This window comes from Ahaetulla prasina, chromosome 1, assembly GCF_028640845.1.
Source record: "Ahaetulla prasina isolate Xishuangbanna chromosome 1, ASM2864084v1, whole genome shotgun sequence".
Lineage (NCBI taxonomy): Eukaryota > Metazoa > Chordata > Lepidosauria > Squamata > Colubridae > Ahaetulla > Ahaetulla prasina.
Genome location: NC_080539.1, coordinates 53,018,595 through 53,035,150, shown reverse-complemented (window position 1 = coordinate 53,035,150; position 16,556 = coordinate 53,018,595).

Sequence of the window (16,556 nt, the reverse complement as noted above, 5' to 3'; positions counted from 1 at the left end):
TCTTACACATTACTTTATCATTTTACAATAGGCTGTGCAAAAAAAAAAAAAAAAACAACGTCTGAAGTAAAACAATGATATGGTGGAGGGGTTTTCTGCTTGAAACTGTAATGTTGCTGGAAAATGCAACCACAACTTTAAAAACACCATTGTTTTAGAGCAATGAGGTGGGAATACAGCTTTCTGCCACCTGGATGAACTTTAAGAAGCCATTGTTTCTCTGGGATATAAAATGTGAGCAATAAAAGTTTGAGATTAAAATAGTATGCTATGGTGATCAGGGTGCTGCTATAACAGCTTTTCTGAGATTTTAAAAAAGGGTTAGGGTGAAACAAGTAAACAATTCCATTATAAATAAAATGAAACGGAACTAAAATGGACAAATCTAGGCAAAACAACAGTTTTTTTAAAAAATCATTTCTTAATGTCCACAGGATTTCAAATATTGTTTGGAGTTACTTTTAAAATGTTACTTTTAAAAGTTATTTTTAAAACATAATGTCTCTGACACTTATCTGTAAATTGGTTTGAAACCTACCAGATATGTTTATTATTAATTTTATTTCCTTGAGATTCCTATTGTTCCTGTGTTTTGTTATTTTCATTTTAGTAAGTCTGGCAGTGTATTATTTTACTATTTTTCAGTCACCTGATATATAAAAGTTTTATTCTAGTTACTGGGGTTGGTTTGTAGGAATCGGGGTTTCAAACCAGCAATTTTTTTAAAAAAAATTCCAAGGTAAATGCTATAAACATTGCACTATTACAACACTCCTTGTAACAGTAGCTCCAAATGGTATAAGACAGGGGTGTCCAAACTTGGTCCCTTTAAGACTTTTGGACTTCAACTCCCAGAGTCCCTCAGCCAGCAAAGCTGGCTGAGGAACTCTGGGAGTTGAAGTCCAAAAGTCTTAAAGGGACCAAGTTTGGACACCCCTGGTATAAGAGATCAGAATATGGACTGAAGCAGTAGAAAGGATTACCCACTTCTACCATCCGATCAATGATTATCTGCATTTAGCAGGCAACAAATTGAAACACACTATCTAAAATGGACAAAAGCACATAAAGCTAAGTGGGGTAATTTTGTCTTCCACACTAACAAGGAGAATGCTGTCCTGAACCTGTCCAATGAGCTGTCCAAATTTTGTTTATTTGCAATATACAAACTTTAACAAGAAAAGTGGAATCCTCTGTAATCTCATGCTTACAGGAACCTTTCTGAATTATACTTCCTTGACTGAGTTGTGAGCTGTCTACACCCAGTGGCGATCAAAGTCAAGTTTAATGGTTTTAGGAAATTGATTGTTCTTTTTAAGCTTGCTTCCCTTTATGTCCCAAAAGACTCTGCATTAAATAGTTATCCGGCAATTTTCTGGCCTCTTTTAGCATATGAGCTATTTTAGCTTTTTCTGACTTTTCCAAGGATCATTCTTTTACATTTAAGGGGGGGGAAAGATTTATTTGAGGAAAGAAGTCACATTTCCATACCTCCTGAATGTAGAACTACGGTCCCAAGATTTTGACTTGTCTCCCATTGCCATGCATTGCAAATGCCTGGGGCCTTTAGGAAGAAAGTCATATAGGTCTTTGAATGACCATTATTATTCTGTGATGGATTTGGGGAAATTGTACAGATAACGGAAAAAGTCTGTTCTATGAACTTTATTATAGAACATTGCATAAACAAGGTATTTCTTAATTTATTTAACATTACTTAACTCTTAGTGCTTGTACCATTTTATATGAGGCATGTCTCTAAAATCAAAATAACCCTAGGTCTAATTATGAACTCTGGTGCTGGAGAAGACTCCTGCGAGTCCCTTGGACTGCAAGGCAAACAAACAAGTCAGTTCTAGAGGAGATCAACCCTGACTGCTCTTTAGAAGGCCAGATCCTGAAGATGAAACTGAAATACTTTGGCCACCTAATGAGAAAGAAGGACTCACTGGAGAAGAGCCTAATGCTGGGAAAGATTGAGGGCAAAAGAAGAAGGGGATGACAGAGAACGAGATGGCTGGATGGAGTCACTGAAGCAGTAGGCATGAGTTTAAATGGACTCCAGAGGATGGTAGAGGACAGGAAGGCCTGGAGGAATGTTGTCCATGGGGTCGCGATGGGTCGGACACGACTTCGCAACTAACAACAACAAATTATTTTCCTCTTTTCTTTTACAGGTATGTTTGGGTTTTTTTAACCTAAGATAACCTTCTTCAATCTGAGATACAATCTTTCCATTTGCTCAAACCAGAACATCTACTTTAACTTGCCTTTAGCCACCTTGGCTTTTAGCTGGCTGATGTTCTAATATTTTCATTTAAGGCCTTTGGCTACTATTCCAAACTGATGTAGTGCTTTGGTTCTTATTTTGTGTTGTAGGAGGAAGAAAGTACATCACAAGTTTTGCTAGATGGTTTAAATGTGCCTTTCAATTCTGTAAAGAACTACAGTATGTGGAATCCATAAATTTTCCTATCTCATCATGATCAGCTGCATTAACCTTTGGAAGGTTGTAGAGACCCTATATATTCCAAAAGGCATGTTGGTGAATGGAGATAATCTTCAGGCATTAGCAAATACTGCTGGTTGGTTTTCTGGTACTTTCAGCTCAGTAAGAATGACTGCTCAATAAGAGCGGTTGGACCATAAGGAAAGCTGAGTGGCAAAGAATTGAGGCCTTTGAACTATGGTGCTGGAGAAGACTCCTGCGAGTCCCTTGGACTGCAAGGCTATCAAACCAGTCAATTCTAGAGGAGATCAACCCTGACTGCTCTTTAGAAGGCCAGATCTTGAAGATGAAACTCAAATTCTTTGGTCACCTAATGAGAAGGAAGGAATCACTTGAGAAGAGCCTAATGCTGGGAACAATTGAGGGCAAAAGAAGAAGGGGCTGACAGAGAATGAGGTGGCTGGATGGAGTCACTGAAGCAGTGAGCTTAAATGGTCTCTGGGGGATGGTAGAGGACAGGAAGACCTGGAGGAACGTTATTCATGGGGTTGCGATGGGTTGGACACGACATCGTCTTGTCCAACTACAAGAGTAGCTGCTGTTTCAAGCAGAGATTTTCATTCTGTGCCAAAGCATGTAAGTGAGGGGAAAGGTGAATCACTGGCTTTTTGTGGGCTGTCAGTGAAGTGGCTATCAGACTCTGATTCTCTCAGCTTTATGTTTCTGATTTATTGGAATCCATTCTGTTTTTGCTGCTCACTGCTGCTCACTGCATTCAGTCCTAGTGCTGCTGTTGCTACCACTAGCAAGCCATCACCATGCCACCTCCTCCTCTTCCTTTCTCTTGCAACTTCTTCTTCTGCAATCTTCTTTCAGTGTATACACCACGTTCAGATGCTAAAGGTATCTTTTACAGTTGGAACCCCAGTTACAGTCCAGTGCTGTTCAAGCTGCCTTAATGTTCCAGAGGGAGAAAAAAACAAAAAGGAAGGAAGGGCACATGCTGATTGTTTCCATGTATTTATACCAATGGTAAATAAATATTTCTGCCAAGGAGGCCATCGGTCAGGACCTAAGACTTATCTTCTGGGGCCTTGGTTTAGAGTGAAGGATCATACAGGCACACAGCACCACAAACGCATGAATGTGAGTGTTAACTGTACTCTTAGAATCAAATCTTTTCTATCAATCAAACAAAAGACACTAATCAGAAATAGATTTTGCCGTAGTTTGCTTCATTGAAACTTCTAAAGAACTCTAGTAAATCTTCACTGACTTAGTGCCTGATTAAGATCACCTAGGTAGGTCTTAGTCACAGTCAAATTCCTATCAAACATTTAGATGTTGGGGTAGCCCTCTTAAGGCTACCTTAATTATATTTGCTCAAAGTCACTCAAAATCCTCTTAGCAGAGGGTATGCATAGGCCATAGCAGCTAGTGTTTGTTCTTTCACTGCCTCTGATTCCCCAAGTAAATATTTATTCTGGCATTTGTCCAGTTTGTTTATCAAGCATTTACAGATTGGAGAATTTAAGGAAAATTAATTGTTACTTAAAAAGGCTGTTTATTATTTTATAGCATTCTTCAGGTTTGTTCTCACAGAATGTAGCTTTGAAAACATTCTCCCTTGAATGACATTCCAGTGGATAATTCTGAAATCAGATGCACACAGCATTTATAAAAGTTCTGTGTATATCTATAAGTTTGTATGAGCATTAGTATGTCTCAAAACGTGTCTATGTATGTATCAGCATCAATCTGATGCTTTTTCAGCTATTGTCTTTATTTTTGCATCCTTCCTTCCTTTCCTTTAGCTTAAATAAAATTGTCAAATTTATTTATTTATTTATTTATTTATTTATTTATTTATTTATTTATTTATTTATTTATTTATTTATTTATAAAATGTACTGGCTGCCCATCTTACTATAGGGTAACTCTAGGCGACTTACAGTTTACATATACAGCTAAAACATAAAAACATCAGACATTAAGACCACTTTACAAAGGAATTGACAGAAAGGAATTGGCAACCCATGGATTCAGTTGGACCTGTCCATGATGAATAAAGTTTCCAAGGCTAGGCCAATTCCATCCAACAGTCTTAAAAGAGCTTGTAATGTCTTCTCAGAGTTTTTTCTGTGACTTTGAGACATCATGGAGGATTGGCATAATGCAAGAGATTTAGGGCACATGTTGTTCTTTTATCCAGAAAGAAAGAAAAAGACCTGGACAACTGGAGACTTGATATCAAATCAGTATGATATAATTTTTTTTGCAAAATTCTGGAAATAATTATTACTTGACAGGATTCAGCATATGGATATGCTAAGAACAAGTGACACCAACAAGATATCAACCTAATTTCCTTTTTTTTGGGGGGGGGACAGTAGCTCATTTAATTCTTCATTGACCATTGAAATGCAGCAGTTCCTGGCATCAAAAAAAAAAACTGTTGACAGTCTCTCATGAAATTCTACAAGAGAAAATATAGGTTGGGTTATGCTGTCATATAATGAATGCAGAACTGGTTGAACAATTGTTCTTTGTTGAATTTGACCCATTCTACAACTTCATAACTATAATTAAAAGAAGATTCACTTTTGTTTATTTCTCTTCTGGTCTTGACTAACAAAATCAATTTCCTTCCCTGAATTATGAAATGACATTGCTCATGTTGTATGTTTTTCCTTTGTTTTCTGTAACATCAATTATTTTTTATTTTTAGGACATTAAGCAATTTGGTACTGTCACTTTAGTAATAAAATGCAGAGTGTATGTAGAGTACAGGGTGGGAGAGTGGGGCAGGGGAAATAGCTTCTCACTTAGAAAATAGGAAATACTGTGTTATTGCTGTGTTATTTTTTTATAATAAGCTATTTATTGCAAAGGAGATTCTAAAATTAATTCTTGAGCAGTCATATGAAATCAAATACTTCTGCTGGGCAGCTTTCCTTTTTCATGATGACAAAAATAGCATTCATCACTGCAACTTTCCTATTTTATTTGGTATCTTGGAGATCTGAAAATACAAAGCGTGAAAAATATTCATTATACCTTTAAAGAATGAAAAGTTTTGTTACTGAGTTTTTCCCCTTCCCCCAACTGTCAAAAGCAGCTTCAGAAATAATTTAAATCTGATTAGCTGAAACCAGCAAAGTTATATTTTCTAACCATTTTCTAACCATTGATATATAAATTATCTATCTACACTAAATGTAATTTTGAATGAAAAAGACAATCTTTTTCAATCATAGCACAATAGCCTATAAATCTGCTTTTCTCCTTTGTTCTGATGAAGCTTTTTGCAAACTGCACTTAGTAGAATTTCATCATTATTTCACTGATTGCTTCATGAAGTTGCAAACTTTTGCATTCTTTTCCTCCTGACCTAATTAGGAAGAAGTCTACATGGCAATTTGTATCCTTTTGTTTCGGCTGTAAGGCTAAGTCAATATTTTGTTCAGTTATAATTACTGTTCTGCAATCACACATAAATACAATAAATATTGTATTAATATTTATTGTATTAATTAATATTTTGTATTAATAAATACAAAAAGATAAACACTTATACTCAAGGACCACACAACCAACACACTGTTCTAACTGGGAGATACAGGCTGACCTTTAAAGGTAAATAGTGCTACATTTTTTGGGTTTATAAATGGTAGCAAATGTCATGATCTCCCAATAAAGCAGAGGTGTCAAACCGATGTTTTCACTCCCCCCCCCTTTGGACTCCCCCCTCCCTTTGCTAAACCAGGCATGAGTGTGGCCAGCTTGTGATGCATCCAGTCCACAGGCTGGGAGTTTGACAGCCCTGCAATAAAGCAATAGCATATTAGAAGTTAGTCTCTTCAAAACCAGCATAATGAGTAAAAATTCAGGGAATCAAGGTGAAACATAGATCAGCAAGTAAGCCAAATATTAGGATTGGGACACATGTTGGTGGGAAGCACATAACCAGAAAACTTTAGCTGATCTGACTGGGCTGCATTGGCCACTGAAATATACAACAGCTGCCCTTTTTAGTCGTCATTGGCTTCCAAATCATTTCTGAGCCAACAGCAGATTTTTATATCCTCTCAATCAATCAATCAATCAATCAGAATTGATCTGGAAGGGACCTTGGAGGTCTTCTAGTTCAACTTCCTGCTCAAGCAGGAGACCCTATATCTATACATTTCAGACAAGTGACTGTCCAGTCTCTTCTTAAAAATCTCTAGTGATGAAGTACCCACAACTTTTGACAGCAAGTTGTCCCATTGGTTAATAACCCTCACTGTTAAGAAGTTTCTCCTAAATTCCAGGTTGCTTCTCTTCTTGATTAGTTTCCATCCATTGTTTCTTGTCCTGCTTTCTGGTGCTTTGGAAAATAATCTTACCCCTCCTTTTTGTGGCAGCCTTTCAAAAAGCGGAATAATGCTATCATGTCCTCTCTAATCTTTTTCTAGATTAGCTATACCCAATTCCTGAAACCGTTCTGCATATGTTTTAGTGTCCACATCTTGAATCACCTTAGTTGCTCTTCTTTGCACTTTTTCCAATGTCTCAACATCTTTTTTATAATGTGGTGACCAAAATTGGATACAGTATTCCAGGTGTGAGGCTTTTTAAAGCAGTACTAATACTAATCAAGTGATTTTGATTCTGTGCCTTTGTTTATACAACCAAGGATTGTATTAGATTTTTTTTTTGGCTGCTGTTGCACACAGCTAGCTCATACTTAAGTGATCATCCACTAGGACTCCAAGGTCCCTCTCACAGTTACTGTTTTTGAGCCAGGTTTTGCCTAATGTGTACTTGATTTTCTCCATGTTCCCTGAAGATGTCCCCTTGTTATGACTGCAGAAGCAATGTGGCGTCAGATCTAGTCTGTGAGCTACAAACTGCTTCATCATCCATAGAGAGCTTGGAATTCAAGACAGACAAAATGAAATCTTAAGCCTCAGGCATTAAAGCAGAGGGTCAGTAAAGGAAATCATGTCAGAAAGTTGAATCACCTCTTAAAAACTGGGAAAGCTGCTTCCAAAAAGATAGGATGGATCACTAACTGAACCTATTCCAAGTGCTTCCCCATTATTTGGGTGACATCTACCAGCTAACATCTATTCTATTACCCCTTTCAATTTGTTGATTTAAATTCTTGTGCTTGCTTAATTTTTATATATTTATTTCTGTTACACTTTTGGTAAACACCTGCCTACAAAATCCATAGAGTCTGGCAATGTACAACACAATAATAATAAGACAAAACCCTGCAAAGATTGAAGTCAAATTGAAGAAGAAAACACACTCCAAATATGTGTGTTACATAGAGTTTTGGGTTATCACTGGATTCCAGCTGCTAGATCACTGGATTCCAGCTGCTCAGTTTTGATTGTCACTATGTAAAAAAGATATTGAGACTCTAGAAAGAGTGCAGAGAAGAGCAACAAAGAAGATAAGGTGACTGGAGGCTAAAACATATGAAGAACAGTTGCAGGAACTTGGTATGTCTAGTTTGACCTTCTGAGCATGTCCAAGATGGCGGCGCCCTGCTGATCGGGGGAGCGGCGACGGGCCTTTTTGGGCTCTGTCCGGGTCTGGGGGGGGCCTTAATAACATCTTAGGCCCCCACCCTGATGGATGAAAATCTAGTCACCCGAAAAAAGGGTGACTTGGCGCTGTGCGACTCCGAGGGGCGTTGGGAGGAGCCCCGGAGTTGCGGCGCTCTGACGGTGATCCTGGCGGCCTGCCAAGGCCTGCCGAGCCGCCGCCAGCCTTTTTGGCATTTTGGCGGCGGCGGCGGCAGCGGTGGGGCGTTGATATCGCGGACCCCCTGGACTCCTGCCTTGAAGACTCAAGCATTTAGAAGATGGGTGATTTGGAGCTGGGCGTCTCCGGGGCGATGGGAGGAGCCCCGGAGGGGCTGCGCCCCAATGGAGATCTGGAGGGCCACCCGGGCTCCATCGGCCTCTTTGAACTCTCGGTGGTGGTGGCGGCGGCCTGGTTTTCTCCGTTGGGCGCTGGCGCCGGTGGAACCCCGGGACTGCTGGCGGGACTTGGCGACTGGTGTCCCTTCCCGGATGGTGGGGATTTCGGTGGCCTTCTTGCGGCGGCAATGGGGCTTTTCCGGCGGCGATGGCCGGGCGGAGGCGGTAGGCGGCGGCCTGCCCCGGTGCTTTGAGGCGGCGGATGGCCCGGTAGGCCCAACGTGGTTGTGGCCTTGCCCTAGTGGTGTGGATATCTGGTGGTGCCTTGAGGAAGGCCCACGGGCCCAGCGGATACCCCTCCATTATTTAACATCTTTAAATAACATTGTTTATCATCGTTCCTCCCCCCCTTCTTCCATAGTCCACCCCTGGTTGCTTGTATGGGGTGGTAAATTGACTGAGTTAGCGGTTTGGCCACCTACCGCACAAGGATTACCACTAACTGTTTCCCATCAGGATAGACTGGTCATGGTCATTTTACCATCTGCTTTGTCATCTGCTATCATCTTGACCAGCCCAGGATGGGCCTTTTGCCAGACCTTCTCTGTGATGTGAACATTTACTGCGGCTGACCTATTTGCCCTGCGAGATGCCCCTCTCTCGTGGGTTTGGCCCTCCAGATTATCGAGGGACCACCTTGAGGACGGGCTTTGGAGCCCTGAGAGGTGGCATGCGAAAAATAGGAGGCTTAGGGGTTTTTTAATTAGTTGTTTTAACAGACTTTTTAAGGGGAGTTTTAGAGGGGATTTTAAGGGTTGGGAGGGGGGGAGAGATTTGACGGGTAGGGGAGAGAACCCGTTGGGGAGGGATCCAGCCCCTGTGCTTGTTCGCGACGTTATTACATCTGGTCTGAAGGCAGGGGGGGAGGGTTCTGTTCCAGGACTAGAGGGCTGTTCAATCTGTACGGTAAGTGGGAGAGGCAGATATGGCGGAGGGGGGGGCCGTATCAAGTGTTGGGAGCACGTGCTCGATGTTTGAAGGTGATCACATGCTCCGGCCCCTCAGTCCCTACCCGTTCCTCAGGCGGCCATGATCCTCAGAGCCTGGATCTTTGGTTGATGTTATGTAATGCCCGGTCCGTGGCTAATAAAGCTCCCCTGATTTGCGATCTTATTCAGGGGGAGTCCGCGGACCTTATGGGCATTACAGAGACCTGGTTGGGTCCGGAGGGGGGGGTTCCCCTCGTTGAGCTGTGCCCTCCAGGTTTCCGAGCATTTCATCAGCCGAGGGCTTAAGGTAGGGGTGGGGGGGTGGCGGTTGTCATTAAGGAAGATCTAGAGCCGAGGGAGGCCACTGTTCCTCAGATTGCCGGTTGTGAATCCCTCTATGTGAGGTGGGGCCATAGGAATCAGTTGGGCTTGTTGATCGCGTACCTGGCTCCTTGCTGCGTGACCACAGCCCTGCCCGAGCTGTTGGAGGTACTTGCCTCTGTGGCGGTTGAGACCCCCAGACTCATAGTCATGGGGGATTTCAACTTGCCATCGGCTGGCTTGCTATCGACTGCAGCTCGGGAGTTCCAGGCTTCCATGACGGCCTTGGACCTGATTCGGGTAAATGATGGCCCCACGCACATGGGGGGAGGCACACTGGACCTGATTTATATCTCTGGACAGTGGTTAAATGATCTGGAACTAGATGATTTAGTAACAGAACCGATGTCATGGTCCGATCATTTTCTCCTTCGACTAGACTTCCGAACCGCCATCCACCATCGCAGGGAGACGGAACCTATACGGTGGTTCTGTCCCAGGCGCCTGATGGACCCTGAGAGGTTCCTGACGGAGCTTGGGCCATTCCCTGAGGATCTGGCCCACGGCACGACTGAGGAACTAGTCGCGGCCTGGGAGCGGGCCGCGGCTGGGGCCTTGGACTGTGTCATGCCTTTGCGACCTCTGACCCGGCGCAGATCTCGTCCGGCCCCTTGGTTCTCCGAGGGGCTGAGGGAGATGAAACGCCGGAGAAGACGTCTAGAGAGCACCTGGAGGTCCAGCCGTTCCGAAGCTGATCGGACACTAGTTAGGTCCTACTCTAGGACCTACCTAGTGGCAATGAGGGAGGCGAGGCGCTCATACGCCTCCACCCTCATTGCGTCGGCAGATAACTGCCCGGCCGCCCTGTTTCGGGTGACCCGCTCCCTCCTTCATCAGGAGGTGCGGGATGACCCGTTGCAGGGACGTGCCAAGGAGTTTAGTGGTTATCTATACGATAAAATCGCTCAGCTCCGGGATGGTCTGGACCGAAATTGGGATGATCCAAGCGAGGGAGAGGAGACACGTCTTGTTGAGTCCATTTGGGATGAGTTTGACCCTGCGGCTCCCGAGGACGTGGACAGGTTGTTGGGGAGGCTTCACGCCACTACATGTTTACTGGACCCGTGTCCTTCCTGGTTGGTACTGGCCACTCAGGAGGTGACACGAGGCTGGCTCCAGGGGATTATCAACGCTTCTTTGTTGGAAGGGGTTTTCCCTGCCGCCTTGAAAGAGGCGGTGGTGAGACCCCTCCTCAAGAAGCCCTCTTTGGATCCAGCTATTTTGGGTAATTATCGTCCAGTCTCCAACCTTCGCTTTGTTGCGAAGGTTGTAGAGAGTGCTGTGGCGTGACAGCTATCCCAATACCTGGATGACGTCGTCTATCTAGACCCGTTCCAGTCCAGCTTCCAACCCGGGTACAGCACGGAGACAGCTTTGGTCGCATTGGTGGATGATCTCTGGAGGGCCAGGGACAGGGGTTATTCCTCTGCCCTGGTCCTATTAGACCTCTCAGCGGCTTTTGATACCATCGACCATGGTATCTTGCTGCGCCGGTTGGGGGGATTGGGAGTGGGAGGCACCGTGTATCGGTGGTTCTCCTCCTATCTCTCTGACCGGTCGCAGACGGTGTTGACAGGGGGGCAGAGGTCGACCGCGAGGGACCTCACTTGTGGGGTGCCGCAGGGGTCGATTCTCTCGCCCCTTCTGTGCAACATCTATATGAAGCCGTTGGGTGAGATCATCAGTGGCTTTGGGGTGAGATACCAGCTGTACGCGGATGACACCCAGTTGTACTTTTCCACCCCAGGCCACCCCAATGAAGCGGTTGAAGTGGTGTCCCAGTGCATGGAAGCCGTACGGGTCTGGATGGGGAGAAACAGGCTCAAGCTTAATCCCTCCAAGACGGAGTGGCTGTGGATGCCGGCACCCCGATTCAGTCAGCTGCAGCCGCGCCTGACTGCTGGAGGCGAGTTATTGGCCCCAAAGGATAGGGTGCGCAACTTAAGTGTCCTCCTGGATGAACGGCTGTTGTTTGAAGATCATTTGACGGCCGTCTCCAGGGGGGCCTTCCACCAGGTTCGCCTGGTTCGGCAGTTGCGCCCCTTCCTTGATCGGGATGCCTTGTGCACAGTCACTCATGTGCTCGTTACCTCTCGCTTGGATTATTGTAATGCTCTCTACATGGGGCTCCCCTTGAAGTGCACTCGGAGGCTTCAGTTAGTCCAGAATGCAGCTGCACGGGTGATAGAGGGAGCTCCGCGTAGCTCCCATATAACACTGCTCCTGCGCAGACTGCACTGGCTACCTGTGGCCTTTCGAGTGCACTTTAAGGTTCTGGTCACTACCTTTAAAGCGCTCCATGGCTTAGGGCCTGGGTACTTATGGGACCGCCTGCTGTTACCACATGCCTCCCACCGACCCGTACGCTCTCACAGAGAGGGACTTCTCAGGGTGCCATCCGCCAAGCAATGTCGGCTGGCGGCCCCCAGGGGAAGGTCCTTCTCTGTGGGGGCTCCCACACTCTGGAACGAACTTCCCCCGGGTTTACGCCAAATACCTGACCTTCGGACATTCCGTCGCGAACTGAAGACACATCTTTTTATTCGCGCGGGGCTGGCTTAAATTGAATTTTATTAAATTTTAAATTCTTATTAACTAATTTTAAATGGGGTTTTTAGTTCATTGTATACTTTTCAGACCAATTTTAAAATAAGTTTTTTAATTGCATTTTAAATTGTATATTGTACTATCTTTTTTATTTTGCCTGTACACCGCCCTGAGTCCTTCGGGAGAAGGGCGGTATAAAAATCAAATAAATAAATAAAATAATAGTTTAACGAAAAGAAGGACTAGGGGAGACATGATAGCAGTGTTCCAATATCTCAGGGGTTGCCACAAAGAAGAGGGAGTCAAACTATTCTCCAAAGCACCTGAGGGTAGAACAAGAAGCAGTAATCAAGGAGAGATGCTACCTAGAACTAAGGAGAAATTTCCTGACAGTTAGAACAATTAATCAGTGGAACAGCTTGCCTGCAGAAGTTGTGAATTCTCCAACACTGGAAATTTTTAAGAAAATGTTGGATAACCATTTGTCTGAAATGGTGTAGGGTTTCCTGCCTGGGCAGGGGATTGGACTAGAAGACCTCCAAGGTCCCTTTCAACTCTGTTATTATGATTATGATTATATAAATAAAGTATTGAGTGATTGATTGTTATTATGAACTTTTCCTCTGAATTTTTGTATGCTTTCATTCATTTTGATGGTAATAAAATTCCATTTGTTTCTTTTCCAAAGAGATGAGAATTTAGATCATCTCTGCAGCCTTGGTTGCTTCAGTTTGGTTGTCCCAAGAAAAATAATCATGAGATCTACCTATATTTGGAAAGAGAGGCTGACAGGAAAGCTACAGAATAATGGAAAAACATATAAGGGGGAGCCATCACTTACCACCAACCCACTGAAAGGCATTGAAAGAAAGCCCCTGAGAATGAGGAAGTAAACAGATGCCTTCTTTCTAAGGGAAAAAAACAGCCAGGTAACTGAAGGATTCATGCCAAATCTGTTGGGTTTGTTTGTTTACTTGTTTTGAAAAGCATGGTCCTCACAGTGATTTTGCTGTTAATTGCAATGAAAGGTAAATCAGGGATAAAAGAAATTACTTGATCCCATTAGAAACAGAAGAAAAGCACAACACATAAAGCAAGTATAAATTGTTATTAAATGTTTGTATGTAGTTAGCTTTCAATAGCTGAGTATTTATTTACACCGTAAATCATATTTAGTCGTTCCCTCTGACCTTCCTTCTCTCTTGTGCCTGTCTCCCATTTGGGGCTGTGTTTCTTGGGTTCACATCCCCTCCCCCTCATTGCTTCTGTCTTCTGTCTTTGTTACAATTTCAGTTTGTGAAAACCAATATCCATCCACTAGATATCCTCCCAGGCATTCACAATTAGGTGACGCTTGCAGTCCAGGGAGTGGGATCCAACCCCTGTGATTTGAGATTGCATTGTGGTTTCTTTCCTCCCTTAAAGCTGTTTGTGAGTTTAGAAGAAACTGCTTTGCAACAACTCTAAATTTGAGAAGTCTTTGTTAATTGTTGAATGCTTTTGTTGAATAAGTGGATCCTCATTAATTTGCTTCTGCACGGTGAATCCCTGATGGCTGCTTTGAAGACGTGCTAATTATAGCAATAATTTCCAAGTCATTTACTAATCATTGCCAATTTTCATGCAAGAAGGAGTCAAGGACTTGTCCAAACCACTCCATCTTGCACAGAAATGCCATCAAGTTCTGAAATTTCCTTTATTCTTTTAAAATTTCCTTGCAATTTGTTTGTCTCAGTAATTTCTAAGAAATGATTTTTCTCCCATTGTGGTCTTTACAAAGAAGCTAATTCAGGGATTTCTCTTCCTTTTCCTCTTTTCCTTTTATGTATCTTCATTTTAAATCAGTAACAGAATATATTATAATGTATTATAGCTGCCCAGAATCATGACAATGATATTGGAGACCATGTGTATTATTTATTTAATTAAAAAGAGAAAGTAACTGTCAGAATCCGTGAAACAAAGGAAGCTCTGATTATACTGAAAGTCACAATTCCTGAAATATGTCTGTGACCAGACATAATATTAAGGCCTTATTGTGATCTAGGTGGCAGTTCCTACCATGCTAGTGAAACAAATTCTTTGGGAATCAAGGAGCTGGCAAAACAACATCAAAAGCACAGTTTGTAGAAGATTACTCACATTCTTTAATAAAGATGTTTCATCCCATTTGGTCTGGTCACCAACAGAGCACTTGCTTAAGGTTCTACTTCTACTTTAAGTAAATGGGGTAAAAGCCCAGAAGGTTGACTTTTTCCATAAAAGTTTCCACATGCTCCTAGAGAGATGCTTTATGACATTTTGAGAGGTACTAAGGACCACTTCTTTTCAGTTGGCCTTTGACATAGGATGAAAAATTAGTTTAATTAATTTATGCTTAGGTATCTGGTTTTAAGTCCTCCTCTTAGGTTGTATGCTGCCCAGAGTCTTAACTACTAAATCAATGTATTAATCTTGCATTGTAAATAATAAGTAATCAAATAACAGTGGATCTGCAAGTGATCTTGAAATATTTGCTAAAAATTGAGTTCAAGAGATTCAAAATACTGACATCCTTGTTGAGCATTTCATACTGCAATGACAGCCTTCTGTAACTATCTATTAAGAAACCCTGCAGTTTGATAGATATTTTTGGAGTATTCCATATTGTTGGTTATTTGAGCATGAAAAATATTGCAACCTTGCTAATTTCTGTAATATGCATCTCATGAATGTTGCTATGTTCATATGATAAGTTAGACATTCAGATGTGACAATCAAGCCAATTAATGCTACACAATTGTACTATAGTTCCAGACATAGCAAAGAAAGTATATTTTTTCTGTCCTGGATAAATAAAATTCAAAAACCAATTTCACCAGGAATATAAGCAATTATAAATTTGGTCTTAACAATTATCATTAGCTAATTGCCCTTATATTTGGTAGTATTGGCAGTCAATTTAAACGAGCATTTTAGAATATTACTCAGTTTCCCACATATTCATCAACATCATATTTACTTCCAAACCCATCCTCTCACCAAAGTACCTATGTATAAAGAATCATAATGTTGCCCTTAACATTCAAGTTTGTCCCATATTTTCTTGTTAATATATTGTTGTTGTTGTTGTTTATTTGCATTTATATCCCGCCCTTCTCCGAAGACTCAGGGCGGCTTACACTATGTCAAGCAATAGTCTTCATCCATTTGTATATTATATACAAAGTCAACTTATTGCCCCCAACAATCTGGATCCTCATTTTACCTACCTTATAAAGGATGGAAGGCTGAGTCAACCTTGGGCCTGGTGGGGCTTGAACCTGCAGTAATTGCAAGCAGCTGTTGTTAATAGCAGACTGTATTAGCAGTCTGAGCCACTCAAGGACCCTTGACCTATTGTTACTACCGTACATATACTATTACTATATGTCCTAGGTTATACAATTACTGAAACAGTTTTGGGATCTAAACAACAGTATAGAACTGCAAAGGGACAATATATCTGCTTTTCTAAGGTGCTTCAGAAAGTAACAGATCAGCTTCACTTTGGCACAAACCTCTCCTGCTATAGAACATAAACTTCCACATTAAAAGATAACCCACTTTTTAATAACAAACATGAACTGCTTTAATTGATTTTTGAAGTAAATTAACTAAAAGATACTGCCATGAATTTATCACCTGGATAAAGCCTTTTCTTTTATCTGGTGCATCTGAGACAAGAATAATTATGTCAAGCATGTGATAGCTTTATTGAAAAGCTTTCCGTAGTTTTCTATTTACTGGAGTTTCTCAGGATTTCAAGTAAGATGATCCAGGGCTGTTTTATATTAGGCAGGAAGTGGCTTCCACTGGCTGAGCTATCTCACTGGATCTAATAAACAATAGCAGTCAGAACATTAATTCAATAGATTAAGACTGAGCTTGAAAGCTTCTTTTGGAGGGGTAAAAAACATATTAAGGAGGCATACTTTGATACTACCCAGAGCCAGAATTTAATATCATGATTCTGGATGATTTACTATACAAGTTGGAGATATAAAGACCACCAGCAATAACACATGGAATGGAATGCACAAAGAACTGTATTTTCCAAACAATGACATTAGGCTGATAGTACAAAGCTGTTCCATTGGCTGCTTCACTGGTAGAATATAATTAAATCTCAATTTATATATTTTATTTAAACTAACATTTAGATTTAAGTTTGTAATGTTTTTGAGATGACTAAAGAACTTCTGAGTATCAGTTTATTTGTTTATTTGAATGAATTAGCTACTCAACTCCAAC